At 38.5% G+C, this 19,292-nt stretch overlaps 1 protein-coding gene, 1 non-coding gene and 1 pseudogene across 2 annotated transcripts in view; all 3 read right to left on the bottom strand.

The window, feature by feature from the left end:
- Positions 1-19,292, bottom strand: part of LOC139939221 (pancreatic triacylglycerol lipase-like) — an 82,505-nt gene that overhangs the window by 30,329 nt on the left and 32,884 nt on the right. The window lies entirely within an intron of this gene.
- Positions 5,863-5,936, bottom strand: Trnat-agu (transfer RNA threonine (anticodon AGU)). The gene has a single exon. It is a non-coding gene; the product is annotated as a tRNA-Thr (tRNA).
- On the bottom strand, positions 12,267-16,543 carry LOC139944236 (uncharacterized; annotated as a pseudogene).

Below are 19,292 nucleotides of genomic sequence, written 5' to 3'. Positions count from 1 at the left end.
TAGTCCAGTTAGTAAATTTCACTAGTCACCCAGGCCTATCATGATGGAAACTTGCTTATTAAGGTTTTATCGCAAATCGCAAAATTTCAAGAGAGGGCGCTGTTGAACCCACACAAAGGTATAGGCGTTGCGAGCGCGAGTCGTAGAAACTGGTAGATACCGCCCCATATTCCTTCCCAAAATGCATTGCGGTTCTGAATCGCGATAAACCTTATGAAAAATCTTGTGCGAATGGCCCCAATGTAGTGCTCTGCTCTGGAAGCAAAGATTCAGTGCTTAGAAGCAGCAGTGAATTCTGCGCTTACGTCAAGCAAAATACACTGCTTAGCAGGGATTTCTTTTGTTTGTGTGCTTCCAAGCTCGCACATTTTATTCCGCGCATGCACATTTAGCAGAAAATGGTGATCGTAGGTGCAGAGTTTGGTGGTTACGAGTTCAGTAAAATCCACTTGAACTAGATCAAACATCAAACCACCAACCAAATACAAGGATTTTATCATTAAGTAGTTTGTCACATGGCAATGGACTCTAAAGATACTGGCATGAACTCAAGAAACCAACCAAATCAAACAATACTGAGTCAAATGCAAGTTTTTACATTATTCAACTAGGGACCACTCATCTTATATACCGCCCTCTATTGACAGTGAAAATCCTTGCAGCACCATATCTCAAGAAGTGCAGGACCAATTTTTACACTGTCTGTAGTGAAGACTCCTTGGGGCATGGACATTAATTTTGAAAAACTGTGACCTCAAGTTGACCTCTACTTCCGGGTTAACCGGAAGTGGGACCATATCTCAAGAGTTACACAACCGATTTAAAAAAAATTCTTCAGTTATAGACTCCTTAGGTCTTAAAATTTGTTGGGAAAAACCGTGACCTCATTTTGACCTCTTCTTCCGTGTCAACTGGAAGTGGGACCATATCTCAAGTGCCATTGAACCGATTTTCAACTTTTTTTCAGTTTAGACCCCTTGGGCATTGGAGATTAGGTTAGGTTACCGTGACCCCATGTCGACCTCTACTTTCGGGTCAACCGGAAGTGGCATCATAACTCAAGACACTATTCAACATTTCAAACTTTTTTTCAGTTATAGGCTCCTTGGTCATTTTACCACATAATCTAAGCAAAAGAACACGGAACAGCTTTGTGTTTGTTCACAAACACCTAATGTCTAGTTTTTATTATTATTATTATTATTCTTTGTTTCCGCCTCAAACCCCATAGCGTTTGTACAGCGTTTTTGTTTAGGCCCCTACTCCTAAAGTATTAGGATAAAATAGTTAAATCATATATCAAATTGAAGCTTAGAACCTAAGCTTTATTCTAATACAAAAGTGTAAAAATTCTTCATTAATTAACCACGTGGTCTTCATTTGAATTTTTAATTTGTAAACTTGATGCAGTCACTTTCATGTTATTGCGAAATATTCTCTTTGGTAAATGCCGTACAGTATGTACCTATCATGAGTTGTGACTTCTTGAGATGAGTCTACGCGTTTGAACATAACTGGATGCAGTCACTTCCATGTTATTGTTAACCATTCTCCATGGTAAATGCAATTCAGTATGTACCTATCATGAGTTGTGACTTCTTGAGAGGAGTCTACTCAAGTCTCTTTTTTCTTGTTTTTCTACATACGTTCTGGACCACAGCGCAGTGTCTGTTTCTTCGTTTCCTAACCGAGTTCTGGACGTACACAGAGGCATAGGGTTTTCGTTTAACGAACGTGCGTATATAAATAGGAGTACGTTTTTGACGACGACGACATACCATGGTGTCCACAGAATTACACTTAACTTAAACATTTTGAAGATAATGATAGTTGAAAGCTTCCCTTAAAATATTACTTGCTGTGGTGTTGTAGTTTTTGAGAAATTAGTGAAAAAAAAACTGTCAACGTATGACTGGGACCGAGTTGGTTTGGGACCGAGTTGACCGGGTTCGTTTTTGAGAAAAGATTGAAAAAACTGTCAACGTATGACTGGGACCGAGTTAGTTTGGGACCGAGTTGACCGGGTTCGTTTCAGGCGACGAGCGTGGACGACAAAAATAGAACGCCTGGGATTTGGAATCTTTTACGGGTGAAATCGGGGACCATAACCCTAAACTAACTAAAGTATTTCGCTTTCTTTTCGGAAATTATACCATGACATACAAAAACTCTTTGGCAGGAATACAAAAGCAGCGATTTTATTATTCTGACGTTTCTCTTGTGGTTGAGTGGGTCACTTGTATAGAGCTGCTTATAATAAATAGGCAAAACATTTTGCTTCATAAAAAAGCAGAAACTGAGCAGAATAGTGGCTAAATGTTATAGAGCTACTTATTATAATCAATAGGCAAATTATTTTGCTTTAAAAAATTTGCAGATGAGCAGAATACCTTGAATCACAACTTGTACTTGTATTTGCTGTGTTTAGCTGCTTTTTGTGTTTAAAAAGCTTTAGTGTAGTTTGGTCTTGGGCCAATGGCTTTTAAGGGAAAGAATCGCAGCGCTTACGTAATCATGGAATTGTGCTAACGCTAAGCGTATTTAACAGCTTAGCAAGGAATGCGTTCTTGAGCGTCACAGTTCCCAATAAAAAAACGCTACATTGACTAATTGTGCTCAACTCCTGCAAAACTTTCGCTGCGAAAACAACAGTGACTTAAAAATTTGATTTGCATTCGCAGGATAATACCCGTGGTTTACTTACGTAACCACCAAACTCTAGGCCGGGGCAACTAGTGTGCTTTAGTGTTAAAGTCGCGACTACAAATTATTGTTTGAGTCACGACTACAAATTATTATTTGAGTCGCGACTACTACTTTTCTCTACTCTGTTATAATCGTGCTCAAACGTTGACCCGACTACCTGTCTGGTGAAACACTTAGTTGTGTTGCTTCTTACTATTCGCAACATATAATATAACGTGCGCTTGCAACACTTTGCCGCACAAGTCTTGAGAATCCGTAATTTATCTCGACAAGTGTCGTAGTTGGGTTTGAGGTGCGATTAGTCCAGTTAGTAAATTTCACTAGTCACCCAGGCCTATCATGATGGGAACTTGCTTATTAAGGTTTTATCGCAAATCGCAAAATTTCAAGAGAGGGCGCTGTTGAACCCACACAAAGGTATAGGCGTTGCGAGCGCGAGTCGTAGAAACTGGTAGATACCGCCCCATATTCCTTCCCAAAATGCATTGCGGTTCTGAATCGCGATAAACTTTCTGAAAAATCTTGTGCGAATGGGCCCAATGTAGTGCTCTGCTCTGGAAGCAAAGATTCAGTGCTTAGAAGAAGCAATGAATTCTGCGCTTACGTCAAGCAAAATACACTGCTTAGCAGGGATTTCTTTTGTTTGTGTGCTTCCAAGCTCGCACATTTTATTCCGCGCATGCACATTTAGCAGAAAATGGTGATCGTAGGTGCAGAGTTTGGTGGTTACGAGTTCAGTAAAATCCACTCGAACTAGATCAAACATCAAACCACCAACCAAATACAAGGATTGTATCATTAAGTAGTTTGTCACATGGCAATGGACTCTAAAGATACTGGCATGAACTCAAGAAACCAACCAAATCAAACAATCCTGAGTCAAATGCAAGTTTTTACATTATTCAACTAGGGACCACTCATCTTATATACCGCCCTCTATTGACAGTGAAAATCCTTGCAGCACCATATCACAAGAAGTGCAGGACCAATTTTTACACTGTCTGTAGTGAAGACTCCTTTGGGCATGGACATTAATTTTGAAAAACTGTGACCTCAAGTTGACCTCTACTTCCGGGTTAACCGGAAGTGGGACCATATCTCAAGAGTTACACAACCGATTTAAAAAAAAATCTTCAGTTATAGACTCTTTAGGTCTTAAAATTTGTTGGGAAAAACCGTGACCTCATTTTGACCTCTTCTTCCGTGTCAACTGGAAGTGGGACCATATCTCAAGTGCCATTGAACCGATTTTCAAACTTTTTTCAGTTTTAGACCCCTTGGGCATTGGAGATTAGCCTTAGGTTACCGTGACCCCATGTCGACCTCTACTTTCGGGTCAACCGGAAGTGGCATCATAACTCAAGACACTATTCAACATTTCAAACTTTTTTTCAGTTATAGGCTCCTTGGTCATTTTACCACATAATCTAAGCAAAAGAATACGGAACAGCTTTGTGTTTGTTCACAAACACCTAATGTCTAGTTGTTAATTGGTTTTGTATTTTTTGATGTTCTTTTTTTTGTTCTTTTTTTAATTTCTCGGATTTAGGAGACATACGCCTTTCGGCGATAGTTATTTTGTTGTTACTTTTTTTAGTTTTTAAAAGCTCTTCTTGGTATCCCGCTGTTGTTTTACTTTGTTTTAAATATTTGTTTACAAGTATACTTCACGTACTTGTAAATGTGTTTGCTCGAATACATATTATTATTATTATGAAAGGGTTGGGCGGTTTAAACAAGATTTACCGGTTCCTCAAGTCCATACGCTTGGAGGCTTCCATCCGAATGGATGACGTCAACGAAGTCGGCATCAGTTTTATCCAAAACGCACTCCGGCTTACCCACATAATCTTTGAAATCTGGTCTCGCAGGGTCAAGGCCTGTAGATTTGATAGATTAGATAGATATAACATTGTTAAATCCAAAGCTGGATATAAGACGACGTCGTCTCTCAACAACAATAATATCAAATATATAAATATATCAAATAAACACGCACACATACACACTAACACAATAAAATTCAAAAACATTAGAACTGCACACATTTAAAGGCACTATCTGTAATAACTTAAAATAATTATTAGCATAAAACCGAACTTGGTAACGAGTAATGTCAGTTGAATAGTTCTGTCAGATAAAACAAGAAAGGACAGACACTGTTCTTTATTCCTGTTCTGTACACATTTCGTTATTGATTGTGTAGTTTTTACATTGCAGATTGTACATGAGAGTGAGTGATCATAATATACTCTGTTACGTGCTATTTAGCCAACCAGTACCCCCATGCAAGTCCATAAAGTCAATAACAGGCAAGCTGCGAGGGCGTATTGTTGCTCTGGCCTAATTTCATGGCTCTGCATTCTATAAGAAAAGACTCAGCGCTTACAAAAGCAGGGAATTACGGCTCTTATGTCGAGCGTATTTCACAGGTTAGCAGGAAATCTTTGCTTGTGGGCATGCTTACTCCACGCTACCTAGCACAGAAACCTAGCACTTGCACAGTAAGCACAGAATTTGACGGTAAGCAGAGCCATGAAATTAGGCCCGGTTAATTTTGGGCATGGAACTCTTTTGTGAGATGAGCTGAGTTGCAGATAGTCAGAGCTGAGCAGTAGGTCAGTGCAGCAGGATGCAAAGTCGCAGAGCAGCTAGCCCACTGGTGGTTGCTGATAGAGATTGTTAGTTAGCTAAATGAGCAGAGACAGAATAGATATCCAGTGACACACACAGCAGGCTACACAGAGCACACAATAAATCAAACTGTATGCTATTTACCAGAGCAGCGCAGACTTCCCATCCCCTACACATTTCCACAATTCATAAGATGCACAGTATACAAATTGAATCACTCAATCTGATATTACATACCAAGTGTACTAATTGTGAATATTGATGGTTGAAGTTTGCATGAATAAATAACCACAATTCTTCTGTTGAAATAAAACGTTTCAAAGACTGATTTGTATTGCTGTTTTAGTTGTCAGATAATAAGTAGACTGTGAATTTCTGTTAAAAGCTTACAACAGTAAATTTTTGAAACGTCTATTTAGGTATGTACAATGCTCTGATTAATTTTTACTGTAATCAGAGTGAAAAGGGGGAGAATAAGTTACTTAAAAGCACCCAATATGCAATTATTTAAAATTTATGTTACGTTACCACCCGGAGTCGAACCGGGGATCTCCTGTTTACTAAACAGTCGCTTTAACCAACTAAGCTATGGCGTCGCACGAGTGGAGGGGAAGATTTTAATGTTATAAATGAAATAATAATAAACAAACACTATCACTATCGAATGAGATCTTGAATTGTGTTTTTATGGTAGAGTATGATTTTCATGATTTAAAAGTAAATTTAATAAATTAAATGACCTATGTAAGTTAAAAGATCATACTCAACATAATATTTGTAAGTGTTGTTCGTGAATACTTTGAGTTTTATACTGCGAAGTAATTCCCTACGTTCATGAGAATGAAACATTCTCATTTGCATAATTTCATAGTGACCTAGCCCAAAGATCGTAGATAACTCAACGCAAATGCTGAAATTTTCATGGGTCAAAGCGGGCGCCATTTCGGCAAGAAAAGTTTACACACATGTGCAAAACTCTCGATAGGCAGGCAACAACACTCCAACTACACAACGCCAACTCGGCGGGTTGCGGCCGTAAACTGCCAAAACAGTAAGGCCAAATGCCCTCATTTGCCTTTCTTCAGGTTCCCGAAGAAAACAGAAAGGTGAGTCGTGAGCTGATAATGGGTTATCCATTTGTAATAAATGGGTTTAAAAGTAAGATTATTTTGCTACAGCTACTGAGCTAGATCAAAAATAGAATCGTAACGTACGGCAAGAGGTCGTTGTTGTTCTGATTTCTGAGTGGTTTGTTGTAATTTTTGTCGGAGTGTTATGATTTTATGTGTTTGTTTAAGTTTCAACAATCATCGTACAAATGTATCATTTAAGCTGGTAAGTGTGCCTCAACTTGTTAATCTACTACTGTCATCATGGTCATTCTATTGTGTTCTGGAAAAATTAACAAGTTTGTTTTATTAGGCTCTCGTCTCTCCTCAGACATGTCAGACTCTACAGTACAGTCACATACAGTACAGTCAGACAGGACTAATTTGCCAACAACAAATGTAACGCTGTAACTCTCAAAAATGTAATGTGTCATAAACTCGGCGATTTTTTTATTCACACAGAAACAGAAACAAAATGCATTCACACACAGACAAAAGACAAGAGGCCCTGTCACAAGCGAAAAAATGTTCTTTGCACTTTGTTATTTCTTAATTTATTTGATTGCCAACAACATGTTTATCAACAACAACAACAATTTGAAACGAAAAGGCGTTTATTAATGATCAAACATTTTAAATAAAATGTAGGTACAAATGAAGAGCGCACTGCACTTCACTATGGTATCTGAAAAAATAATAATAATATGAAAGTAGAGATTTAGAATGCGACGTGTTTCATATACAACCTGCTACGATACTTCGACTCCGTCAACCAATGGGCGCTGTACTCGTTGGTCACGTGTTAACTGGGGTGCTCGCCCCGTGTTAGGATCCAGGATTGAAACTACTCAAAACAATGAATTACAATAAACACTTTGTTTTGCTGAGAATTAGTGCAGCTGGTTGGTTAACATTTTTGACAAAGGATTCCCTTCGAGTTTAATGGTTTTAATATCGTTCTCCGAAAACCTTTGAATCAGAGAACTTCAGATTTCTCAGGGAGGGCTAGTGTCCGGTCGCGAATGGGCTTAGGATGCGGTTGTTACACTCTACTCGCTATTTCCCTAACCATAAGTTATACAAAAATTATATCATGACGTTCGTGTAAAATACAGATTTCCCCTTTTTTTTCTTTTTCTCAGAGTGACCTAGTGATTAAGTCCAGATGTTCTCAGATTTTCTGAATTTTTGCATATTAAAACTCAATATTGGGATACATCGTGTGATACTAATCCTGGACAATTACCGAAGGTGTCCGTGCCTGTGATAAAGATATGAGGGTTACAGAGTTTTGATCTTTTGGGGGATTTATCCAAGTTTGTCTTTTTATTTCTCGTTGAGTGTTAAACCTGACGAGAGCATCAACTGGTGGGTAAAATATAATCGATCCTGAGTCGGTTTGCTTGCTGACGAAAAGCATCATCGCGCATCGTTACCCTTGGCAACTTGGCTAACATTGAAGTATTTCCAATCGTCCATGACAACAATCCCCCGATTGGTTTCGGTAACACACTTTTGATACACGAACCTTGAACGTCCTCGAGGAAGGCACTTGATTATAAACACGTTTTTTATTAAGACAAATAATCGGTTAGGGCTAGAGAGTTATATATATTGACAATAATATATAGCTCTATGGTAAGGGCTTGATCGAGCAGGAACATTTCGGAAAAACATCGCGCGGTGAGATCATACACCACTGGGAACGAGGTTGTATGTTAACGCGTGGAAATTTGAATACCCGCGAGATATGTACACTCAGTCTATTGGGAACACCATTAGACTTGTGTCATGCGCCAGGCACGAAAATAGCATTTTAATTTCCATTGTTGTAGAATAATTCAATATAATACACTTTAGTTTTGTCCCAATCATATTATGTAGTCTGTAGACGTTGAGCAATCTCTCAATATTGTTTAGTTATTAGTTTTTCTCGGTTTCAGGTGTGGAATATTTGCTGAATTAAATTGTTATTTTGTTGAATGTATTGTAAACTCCCTCCCCCTCCTTTCTCCCATATTAATGTTCCTTTCCTTTTCTAAAAGACTTTAAAACATTGCTGGAGCAGTGCAGAGCGCACACGATTTGTTTACACACACTCCACAGGCAATTTGTTTACAAACAAAAGTACACCCCCATTAATATCACTCGACCAAAAAACCTTTTTAAAGTTCACATCATAAATATAAAAACACTTGTTTTATGTGGATCGGGATCACTATGAAAAACAAAAAAATGCTATGGCATTTTCGAATTTTGGTATCCAATTGAACTGAAGAGGATGGACAACTATAACTCGTCAATTGTTGTTAGCCCCTTGAGTAGGGCCTATTAGCTGGCATCAGTTTATCTGTACCACGATTCTTTGTCATCAAGGACATTTGGAAATACGCTCCCATTTGCCTTAACCCTTTAGTCCCTGCACCGCCCGAGTGTGTTGCAAAACCAATTTCTCAAGATTCTTGCAGTAAATTACTGGAATCGTAGTTCGCATTTTAAAAGATAGCCATGGCTTAATATGTATGCAAAAATTTTTACCCTTTCGGTAATATTTGTATAAAAGTACAAGTTCTCATGGGAACAATAAATGCCTCTCGTTAAACGGCTACGGTAATTTTTATGGCGAATATTTTTGTGCACGGATGAAATGGACACAATAGCTTTTCAAGGCTTTTATCTGGCTCAATGCTCATACTGATTAAATGCGAAGGCGTTAACTTTCGACAATATCATCATAAATGATGAACAATTTCCTGTTTACTAATGAGCGTTTTTTTTTTCGTAAGAGCTAAATTATTTCATCATCATTAGCTTCGACAAGTCAACTATAAAGGGAGAATTAATAACGATCTATAACAACTAGATATATTAACAAATGCGTAGACCTACTAATGACTATCGAGTTTTATTTTGATGTTCCGTTTTTTCTACAAACACAAGCTAGCGAGGTTTCCTCGTACCGCATAGAGGCGGCTGGGCGGTACAGTGGCTAAATGGTTAACAGCAATATTTTATTAAAATGTCAGAATGATTTGAAATGTCGGGCATGATACATCTACAACTACAAAACATTCGTTCAACTTCATCGGACAATATTATTTACAAATTAAGTCCCTTTATAATTTCTCCTTTTTGTTGACCAACAATATTAGCAAAAGATTGCCGTTGTAATCACTACCAGCATTGCAGAGCATCATCCGGCCTTGAGCAACGCCGTCCGTCAGGCACGGTTGACCGGCTAGTGTTGTGTCGAGCTCACGCTGAATTTTTATACAATTATCCTCGTATTTTGGGTTTGATTTCATCTATTGATATTGACAATTTCAGAAGTACATTTCAGTCTCTTACGGCTAATTTAATGTGAAGTTTGAAAATGAAATATTGATTTGGGGTTTTTGATTTCAAAATCAAACAGTACAGTGTCAAACTGCATCTTTTAAACTTATTGATTCGGAAATGTCAGGCTTGATACATCTACAAATTTAAGACCATCTTTTTCCCACCTCCTTTTTTAGAATAAATCATTCAGTAAACAAATCTTCACTCCTGTACAAAGATGAAAAATAATTATGTTGTGGCGTAAAGATTTCACACACAACAGCGCACCATTGCACCAAAGGTCGTGTTCCCTGACGCATTGATCACTTTGCATGCGTAATACTCTTTATTTTATAAGGGGCCATGCTTAAGTGCGCCCTCTTGAGATATATATTCATGTTGTTTTCTAAGACGGAGATCAGTAGTGTGTGCCAGTCTCAAGCCGGATGTCTCTTTATTCAATAAATACATTATAACAGAGAGCAAAGTTTTGGTCCGTCTTTTAAGTATCTATTATTCAATGTTAATAAAATAATATGCATCATGATTATTAGAGAGAGTGTGATGACTATTTCAGTTTCTTATTGCTAAATGTATTTCGAACAACAAACAATGTAAGGTGGGCGAAGTGGTGCCGGAACCAAAAGTTTGGAAGGTATTTGTTTTGAATTGTTTGTGTACAGAACCAGTGTCTTCTTAATGTAACATCAGTAATTAGATTAGACAAAGTGGTATTTATACAGTCACTCAAAGACCCAAAGTTTGGTCCTTAAATTGCAGGTACAACGAATGAATCATTATTTCACTATCACTGGTCTGTTGTCTACGGTAATGTTAATGAGTGGCATGTTATTCTTTTGTTGTCAGCCTACACCTCACGGCAGCGTGTGTAGAGTGTGATTCCTTTCAGAGTCAGTCACCCGTACGATGTACCGCACGGGCCTACTTTAAATATCAACACATCTCTTCCTTTTGTCATTTAAACTAACAGTAACAGGCAGAGTTAATGAGCTCAGTATACAACGCGTTGCAACGGCCAAAAACGCGTTGTGGAAATAAATTACCCAACTAATTTTTTACAACGCCTGCCAACGCCTCTGCCGTTGCAACGCGTTGCAACGCGTTGGCCTATTTTGATTCGGCGCCTAAACAGTATTGTCCAAAGTCCCACACTTCGTGGTGTATCACAACTTTTATATAAAATAACAAACCTGTGAAAATTTAGGCTCAATCGGTCATCGGAGTCGGGAGAAAATAACGGGAAAACCCACCCTTGTTTCCGCACGTTTCGCCGTGTCATGACATGTGTTTACTATAATCCGTAATTCTCGTTGTCGATAATTGATAATTGTTTTAATGTTTTCTCAAACAGTAAAGCATTTCATGGAATAATATTTCAAGAGAAGTCTTTTACCATTACCTTCTGTAAACCATGTAAAGTTATTTGTAAATCTGTGAACTTTTATTTTGTGTTCTGTTCCGAAAGTGTATAATGGCTTTAACAAAAGCGTTCAACTAAACTCTCAACGCAATGTGAGACATGTACATATGCCTACAAACATTAGATTCACCACAATAGCTTTAAGCAAAGTCATGCCTTTTAAAAACCTTAAGCCTTGAAATTTGCGATGCGACTACCTAGTAAAAGAGCGCCCTCTAAACAAAAATATTCAGCTGAACACAAAAACAGGCTTTAGGTTTCCTACAATGATTAAAGGCAGTGGACACTATTGGTAACTACTTAAAATAATTGGTAGCTTAAAAACTTACTTGGCAACAAGCAGGAGAGCTGTAGATAGTATAAAACATTGTGAGAAACGGCTCCCTCTGAAGTAACATAGTATCCGAGCAAGAATTTTTTTCCACGAATTTGATTTCGAGACCTCAGAATAATATTTTGAGGTCCCGAATTCAAGCATCTGAAAGCATACAATTTTGTGTGACAAGGGTGTTTTTTTCTTTCATTTTTATCTCGCAACTTTGACGATCAATTGAGTTCAAATTTTCACAGGTTTGTTAATTTGTGCGTATGTTGAGACACACCAAGTGAGTAGACTGGTATTTGACATAATTTTACCAATAGTGTCCAGTGCCTATAAAGGGAAAACAAAAGAAAACAAATAAATCCACATGCCAAGAACTAGTTAATTGCGTTCTTTCGTTCACTCGAAACAAAGACAATTCGAAGTATTTAATGGGAGACTTTTGGGACGCTTGGTGGCAGCAGACTTACCAGGTAAAACCCATTGTTCTCGGTCATGTGCGCACGCTCAGAACTACGTAAACAATGGAAGTTTACCTGGTAAGTCTGCTGCCACCTAGCGTCCCAAAGTCTCCCATTCGTGTACTTGAAATGATTTTGTAAGCACGACATTGATTCGAACGTACAAACAAGAACATGAATTAATTCCGAATAACTCGAATCCTTTATTGGCATTTGCGTCCGTATGGTTACATAATTAAAGGAGTTACTTTTTTATATAATATTGCAATATTGGTCTAGCCACGGACTACTGCATACACCAAGCAGCCTGGCTGATCATCTGCCTTCACGTCTCCAGCCTTTACCTCGTAGAGCCTGCACTGACCAGAAGTCATGACGTAGTCGAAAGACCAACACTCGTAATTCATCTTGCAACGCATGAAACATTGCATGGGTGACTTCTTGTTAGCGACCAACAGAGGGCGTGCGCTGGTGATTTGTTTGTCCACAAACATCAATGTGGACATGCAGGTGATGGAGAACGACGGGTCCCCGATCATTGCAGCTGTCGACATATCAGTAGCTGTTGAATAAAATCAGAAAATAAAGTAGTACTAGTAGAGCAGGTCGAGGTCTTCGCAAAAAGAAAATCTCTTCACCGAGATGTTTGCATCTTTAACAAAATATAACAAAATATTAAAGGCAGTGGACACTATTGGTAATTACTCAAAATAATTATGAGCGTAAAACCTTTCTTGGTGACGAGTAATGGGGAGAGGTTGATGGTATAAAACATTGTGAGAAACGGCTCCCTCTGTAGTCCCATAGTTTCGAGAAAGAAGTTATTTTCCACAAACATTTGTTTTCGAGACCTCAAGTTTAGAACTTGAGGTCTCGAAATCGACTATCTAAACGCACACAACTTCGTGTGACAAGGGTATTTTTCTTTAATTATTATCTCGCAAGTTCGATGACCGATTGAGTTTAAATTTTCACAGGTTTGTTACTTTTGGCATATGTTGAGATCTATACACCAACTGTGAAGGCTAGTCTTTGACAATTACCAATAGTGTCCACTGCCTTTAAATCAAAAGGCGGTTAATCCCATAAGAACGCAGAAAAACAAGTAAAACTGACAGCAGTTGATAAAAACTGTCAGTCAGACAGACAGCCGACAAAAACCAAAATACGCAATCACGCAGTAGATGTTACATTCCAAGAACCATTTCTGGCAAATACTGTCACAGAGTGAGTTTACCATTCAAGACGATCTCTACTGAATAAAGAAATTCGTTGTTTGTAGTTGTCCCCATTCAACTATTAAAATTGTAAAAAAAAAAAAAAAAAAAATGTCTTTGTCATAATTCATTCTCTTATTTTCTTACTTGTTGTTTGAAGGCATTCCTCCATGGAGTACTCTTCAACCATCACTTCGCACAGCGTTAGGTAGGGTTCATTTTTTGGTAAATTAGGGACATCGTCGTCCACACTGATGTATGGCGCAATCACGGGCGGGTCACATACAAGTTGTATGTGTCCCCCAAGGATCGATGCTTGGTCTGACGTCACTGGTAACCCACACGCGGCATTGTTGAAAATGTCGCTCTTTATGCCTGCCCTTACCACGGCGCCAATCAATCGTTCGCCTGTCAATGAAAGTAAAACTCTTTATTAAATTTGATTCAACCCAGGATGCACAACATTTGAAAACGAGTCTTACTATGCTTGATGTTTTGTGCAGTTATATTATTAGGACAACCCATACTTACTTAATCTTGTTGCATTAAAATACTCGCGGACATACTCGTTGGTCAACACCAATATTCTTTGCAGAAGAACCCTTGATTATATGTTGTCGTTGTTTACGATAAGATCTACCTCATCCAATCTGAATTATCTTTATTTGATTCTGTCAGCGAACAAACCATTGATAACAACTCTTGTCAACAAGAAATCCAGGAAAAACACTGTGATAATCTATACATCCATGCATGACTTTTCTTTGTCATAATAACTAACTTGAGTTTAAAGACAGTGGACACTTTTGGTAATTGTCAAAGACCAGTCTTCTCATTTGCTGTATCTCATCATGCATAAAATAACAAACCTGTGAAAATTTGAGCTCAATCGGTCATCTAACTTGGGAGATATGAATGAAAGAAAAAACACCCTTGTCACACGCAGTTGTGTGCTTTCAGATGGTTGATTTCGAGATCTCAAGTTCTAAATCTGAGGTCTCGAAATCAAATTCGTGGAAAATTACTTCATTACTCGAAAACTATGGCACTTCAGAGGGAGCCGTTTCTCACAATGTTTTATACCATCATTACTCGTTACCAAGTGAGGTTTTATGCTAGTAATAATTATTTAGAGTAAATACCAATAGTGTCCACTGCCTTTAAGTTTAGCCCGTCGGCATGGCTCTTGCCAGCTTTTTGTAAACCCCCTTTTCCGGTATTACTCTGCGAACTGAGTACTGTTCGTTCTGCTCACCCAGGCCATCAACCAAACAATACACTTTTCTGTTCGACCTTGTAAACAGCGCCCTCTTTGGTCAATTATAAGGCCCGTATACGTACAAAAATATTATTGCTAAAACATTAAAATGTAACCAGCTGGAATAATATGGTTATAATTATTCTCGCTGGTTACCAGATACTTCTTCGTTACATTCATCCAGATCAGGTCAATCTTCTCATCTTCAAATTTTAGAGTATTGACCCCTTGCACGCAAGTCAAACGCGGTGACTGTTCCATGCTGACCATTTTGGTGGACGAACATAGATATAGAATTAAAATATATTATTCTATATCTATGTGGTCAAAAGGTTTATGTGTAAACGCCGCGTCGCCTAAAATGCGCACTTCACTGAATAGCGCACAGAGTGACATTGCCAACCATTATGGCGCATCCAAAAATATTAATGTTAATGACGTCTAGTGAATTGGGTCAATTAACTTTTTAGGACTTACTACAACATGTGTTTTTGTTGACAAGGGTGATACGACCAATGCAGTGGTTTGTTCCCAGGTCCACCTTCCACCACGGATGAACATCATTACCTGCAACAGGGACATAATAGGTGAGGCATGAATTACATGAAATTCGGACAAATAATTGGCTGAAACCTTAATGAAAGGTCAAACTGTGCCAGAAGAAAAGTAACAATATTGAACACTTTGACATTCCTTCAGAGAGATCAAAATGTATCAGAAATAGGTTTAAAGTATTATGAGTAGGGTAGATGGCCTAAGCTTTCGATCCAAATCGGACCTTCTTCAGAGGCATATAGGATAAAGAATATGAAACTATGAGATGTGGTGCATTGGCTTCGTTAATCGTTTAGTGGACATATCCGTTTGTTCAATGGCTCAATCTTTTCACGGCAATACAATCATCACAATCACTGTCATATTATGTTGATTCATCACTTTTGTTTTCATCTAACTCCTCCTCCTCCTCTGAACCATTGCACGTTTATCCAATGATATCATTGTATCCAATGGGTGGGACTCATTGGATATGAGTGGCATGTACCAACAAATCAAACAAAAATTTACAAAAGACCTTATGCACATGACGTCATTTCAGTAGGGCGCCCTCACCTAGAGGTCAAAAGGAGGTTGTTCATTGGCCAATCCTGTGCGCCGCGCGTACAAATCTGTGCGTTTCGATTGTTTCGTCACCGTTTTTCCACTAAGATGGCCGCTGGATGACGTCAATGAGTAAGGTCTATGCGAGGCTCGTATATTCGTTGCCCCGAGTTACACTCTCTCCTAAACACTTTTATGTAATTTGCATCTTGCAAACATTTTTTTATTCAAATTTTACACTAACCGGTGTGAGAGCAAGACCCACCAATGAAGAAGTAAGTGTTTGAGTTGCCGTCAATTGCTAGATCTGCTGAATACCCTTTAAAGTCCGAGCTCTGGCTGGCTGGCTTGCATCCCACAGAGATCCAATGCTGAAATGGACATTGACTCAATTTTGAAAATGCATTCGTTATAGATCTGAGACGCAATCCTTTTGATCTAAGTTTTTAGTGAATTGTATGTTTAAAAGGGAATGCATAATACGTTGGGTAATCACTCTTGAAATTAATGTAAATACAAAGTTTTAGTAGAAGCCTAATTTATGCAGCTTTCGATAGTCTTAAGCACTTCGAAAGACATTTCAATTCGAAGTGGTGTGATTAGTTACAAGATATAAGTTTTTGTTCACAAAGTTTGAATCTCAGAATAACGCTTTCAAGACTGTGTATTCTACAATATTATTGATTCCTTCTGCGAGGACACAAATCGTTCCGGATTTTCGGCGACATCTATAAAAACGCGACTTTTTAAATGAAATGGTGGGTGTATGTTCACATACATTTTAAAACTCGGTTGAACGATTCCAAAAAACGAAGGTATACTTTGCCTGGTGCTGCGTTCCCACATTAGTTTCCTCGTTAATTAAATACTTACCTGTGAGATTGAGGCACCAGCAGGATAGCGGGTAAAACCACACGAGGATTCCAAAGAGAAATATCAACAGTTTTTTCTCCACCGATATTCCCTCGCAGTGAGCCATCATTGCACCGCACTACACTTCACTATGGTATCTGAAATAATAATACGAAAGTAGAGATTTAGAATGCGACGTGTTTCATATACAACCACGATACAATCGACTCCGTCAACCAATGGGCGCTGTACTCGTTGGTCACGTGTTAACTGGGGTGCTCGCCCCGTATTAGGATCCATGATTTAAAGTCACCTGGAAGTGGTATTTTTTTTAAATAAAGCTTTTGTCACTAAAAAAAAAAATTAACTAAGGTTTAAAAATCTTAGTTTTGATTGTATTTACAAATTTACGAGTAGGCCCCGACCCGAGAGGGCGCTGTTCGTGACGTATTTCAAGGCGCGATATTTGGAGAGAAAATTTGTAGTCGGGCCCCCGTACATTACGTCTGGGAACATGGCACATCAAAACAAATTTAGACACGATTTTACACACATACGTACATTGAAACTTGAACATGTTGAACGCCTAGTGGTTTTTACAAAAGCTATTGCTGCTATTTTTATTTAACTATGCGACTTTTTAGTGACCAAATGGGTTGTAAGATGTATTATTATAGAAAATGGCCACAGATCAGACTGCACGCACGCACTATGGCTGCTGTATAATGGGCGGACGGTCACATAGGACCTGCACGCACGGTGAATCGCATGCGGTACCAACAAAAATCGTGTCACTTGGCAAAAGCTAAAAACATACCCTCAAAGTTCAAACTTACCCGAATTTGTTCACGTTTAGCAAATGCTCCTCTGAGTTCGCCACGTCTTTCAGATACCTTCTTCGACTTCCCACTAGCTAGAAAAATTGTTTGGACGGCGTCATGTCAAATGAGTTGTGTATCCAGGATTCGAAGTACGACGGCTCTAAGTGTTCGCTGCAGCGCTGAAAAAGACGTCGGACCGGACCACTTTGCTCTAGTTAATCTGACTTTCGCAGCCAACAACCGCCTATACTTGGGATTTGCAGGAAACAGATGAAGACTGACCCCATCTTTAGTTGTTTTGCTGCATCCAGCAGCAATAACCCTGGTCGGCATTGCCGGAAAAATGCCAGAAAAAAACTTTTTCGCAGCGTACAAACTCACGTCTTAGAATTACATGTACTTTTGCACGTGTGTTATCTACGCATCGAGGGGGGTCTATGTTTGATCGAGGCAAAGTCTTCCTTTTTCTACGTCACAAAAGGGGTAGGCGGAGTCAAACCCCCCAGTCACTTAATTAATTTTTTTAACATATAAATCGTGACAAACAATTACTCAAAAAATTGTTTTATTGTTAATAAACATATACTCTTATGTTTAAAAGAAAAAAAAATCCTATTTCCAGGTGCCTTTAAACTACTCAAACAATCAATTACAATAAACACTTTGTTTTGCTGAGAATTAGTGCGGCTGGTTGGTTAACATTTTTGACAAAGGATTCCCTTCGAGTTTAATGGTTTTAATATCGTTCTCCGAAAACCATTGAATACAGAGAACTTCAGATTTCTCAGGGAGGGCTAGTGTCCGGTCGCGAATGGGCTTAGGATGCGGTTGTTACACTCTACTCGCTATTTCCCTAACCATAAGTTATACAAAAATTATATCATGACGTTCGTGTAAAATACAGATTCCCCCTTTTTTTTCTTTTTCTCAGAGTGACCTAGTGATTAAGTCCAGATGTTCTCAGATTTTCTGAATTTTTGCATATTAAAACTCAATATTGGGATACATCGTGTGATACTAATCCTGGACAATTATCGAAGGTGTCCGTGCCTGTGATAAAGATATGAGGGTTACAGAGTTTTTATCTTTTGGGGGATTTATCCAAGTTTGTCTTTTTATTTCTCGTTGAGTGTTAAACCTGACGAGAGCATCAACTGGTGGGTAAAATATAATCGATCCTGAGTCGGTTTGCTTGCTGACGAAAAGCATCATCGCGCATCGTTACCCTTGGCAACTTGGCTAACATTGAAGTATTTCCAATCGTCCATGACAACAATCCCCCGATTGGTTTCGGTAACACACTTTTGATACACGAACCTTGAACGTCCTCGAGGAAGGCACTTGATTATAAACACGTTTTTTAAAGACAAATAATCGGTTAGGGCCAGAGAGTTATATATATTGACAATAATATATAGCTCTATGGTAAGGGCTTGATCGAGCAGGAACATTTCGGAAAAACATCGCGCGGTGAGATCATACACCACTGGGAACGAGGTTGTATGTTAACGCGTGGAAATTTGAATACCCGCGAGATATGTACACTCAGTCTATTGGGAACACCATTAGACTTGTGTCATGCGCCAGGCACGAAAATAACATTTTAATTTCCATTGTTGTAGAATAATTCAATATAATACACTTTAGTTTTGTCCCAATCATATTATGTAGTCTGTAGACGTTGAGCAATCTCTCAATAATTTTTTAGTTATTAGTTTTTCTCGTTTTCAGGAGTGAAATATTTGCTGAATTAAATTGTTATTTTGTTGAATGTATTGTAAACTCCCTCCCCTCCTTTATCCTATATTAACGATCTTTTCTTTTTCTGAAAGACTTTTAAAACATTTCTAGAGCAGTGCAGAGCGCACACGATTTGTTTACACATACAGGCAATTTGTTTACAAACAAAAGTATACCCCAGTAATATCATTTGACCAAAAAACCTTTTCAGCCTATGAAAAAATTGTTTTGTGTGGATCGGGATCACTATGAAATAAACCAAAAAAAATGCTATGGCAAATTGTGGTGTCCAAAAACGAACTGAAGAGGATGGAA

The sequence above is a fragment of the Asterias amurensis genome, chromosome 1, assembly GCF_032118995.1.
Source record: "Asterias amurensis chromosome 1, ASM3211899v1".
Lineage (NCBI taxonomy): Eukaryota > Metazoa > Echinodermata > Asteroidea > Forcipulatida > Asteriidae > Asterias > Asterias amurensis.
Note: the sequence above shows the minus strand (reverse complement) of the source record. Positions and strands in the feature narration are given on the sequence as shown.